This window comes from Castor canadensis, chromosome 1 (assembly GCF_047511655.1).
Source record: "Castor canadensis chromosome 1, mCasCan1.hap1v2, whole genome shotgun sequence".
Lineage (NCBI taxonomy): Eukaryota > Metazoa > Chordata > Mammalia > Rodentia > Castoridae > Castor > Castor canadensis.
In genome coordinates this window covers 22509242-22511273 of record NC_133386.1, presented here as the reverse complement: position 1 = coordinate 22511273, position 2032 = coordinate 22509242, and the positions used below count along the sequence as shown (strand labels likewise).

The following is a 2032-nucleotide window of genomic DNA, read 5'->3' as shown; positions in this document are numbered from 1 at the left end:
CAAAATAAACCTTTTCTGCTTTTAAGTTGATTATCTCAGCCATTTTGTTACAGTAACAGAAATCTTACTAACACAATTTTCTTAGAAATAATGAACATATAAATTAATACATTAAAAACAGTAAAGTTTAAAATTTCTTATTAGATAAAAGCAAGTATAAATAGAAAACATAGTATTTTTCCCACAACCCAGTAGATTATCTTTTGTAACTATTAAGATGCACATACCTAGTTGAAAAGCCACTAGCATTGAGCATTTAGAAAGATGGCAATTTTTTCCTTTTCACAATTTTGCCCAGTTTTAGCCAGAAATAAGTGGCATTTTTAGGAGTAAAAATGAGAACAGAATGTGTTCTAGAAACTGAAAGGAAGAAAATGTTTACTAGAACTTTGGTTAAAGAATACTATTATGTTAAGATCAAAAAATCTGTAATAGGCTTTCTCCAGTGTAGTCTACAAACGATGAGCTTCAGAATGACTTGGGGAAGCCTATAACATGTTCTGATTCCTGGGTCCCATCCAAGATGCACTTAATCAGAATATATAAGTATGGTGATGGGGGATTTCTAATGAGCCAATTCTTTTCTACAGTAAATTATAAAAATAATCTAGAGAATGGAAATTTCAAATAATACAAAGAATTAGTTATGAAATCCTCAGGAGTCACAGAAATGTAGATATGTAAACATAGTCTGTTCAAGAATCCATAGGTCACAAGGAATATAGGATATGTGAAAAAAATCTTCATTTCATTGCTTAGTTTTGTTAAAGAAAAACTTGCTATTTTCATCTCCATTCAAAATAAGCAGTACTTTCTCTAGGAGTAGTGAGAACATTTACAATTCAGGTTATACGTCTTTTTCTCTATCAACTTTATGGCTTATTATGCAAGAAAGTGCCTGTTGAGTCTTTGAGGCAACTTGTTCTCCAGATAAATGAGAATAGGAAATAGTGATGATAGAGAAGCAGTCCCCTGTAATAACAGCTAGTCAGGCTTAGCATGTGGTTTATAGTCCCTTGTCCTATTTTGGAAGGTCTAGTACAATTAGCTCATTCTTCTCTAAAACTAAGATAACTGCATCAAGTTTTCTGATGGTTTGTTTGTTCCATTAGTACTTTTTACTACATATTGGAATGCTTGCTAAATGATACAATATAATCTTTTACATTCAGAGGAGAAGAAATCAGATATTAGCTTTTGTGCTACCTCATGACACAGTTCCAGTTTGCACATAAAAATCCCCTGATTGAACTGAAACATAGATCCTGTGTGTGTTTCACACGTCCCACGAAGAGACAAAGTTTTCATTGGGTTAAAGAGAAATTGGATGAGGGAAATTTTTTTAATGTCACATTTCTATTCTATCCAACTGGAAATAATCTTCTTCTAAACTCATAACATTTTATCTATACTTTAATGGTAAATATCACTGTGTCGTATGTATCAATATACAAAAATCTTTCAACAGATCCCTATGATGATCTATGCTATATAGAGGCCATGAGTGAATTTTCTTGTCTTTGTAGACCCTATCATACCTAATAGGAACTTAAAACTAAGCTTCAAAATCTGTTCAATTATAAATAATCACTCAATACCTCATCAAGAATCCAACAAGACTATACTTTCAGGGATCATTTCTATAGATCGTTACTAGAGAGGTTTCTCATACTGGAAACCATGAGGAGGTGACTCGTCCTCACCTGTGCGTGAAGCCGGCTCTGGGTGCTGCTGTGTTGCAGCTGCCATTTGCCATTAACGATCGTTCTTTTCTTTTGGAGGAGGAAGAGCATGAGGACATCGTCTGAGTGGTCTCCTTTGAAAAAAAAAAAAAAAGAATCCAAGAAAAGCAAGTTTATACCTGCAAACGTGAAGCAGGTTCATACCTGATACGAACATCTTTTATTAGAAGCCTGAAGCTCTACACCAACCAAGGTGAGCACCTAATTCTAGTATCTTCCACTTTTAGTCATTGGATTGTGCCATAATTACTAATAACAATAATTAATATTTAGTTAAATGTACACTTACA

The 2032-nt window shown here is 33.5% G+C and overlaps 1 pseudogene; it reads left to right on the top strand.

The window, feature by feature from the left end:
• The first annotated feature begins 1615 nt into the window (after window positions 1-1615).
• On the top strand, window positions 1616-1813 carry LOC141415822 (small nucleolar RNA U3; annotated as a pseudogene).
• Window positions 1814-2032: the final 219 nt, after the last annotated feature.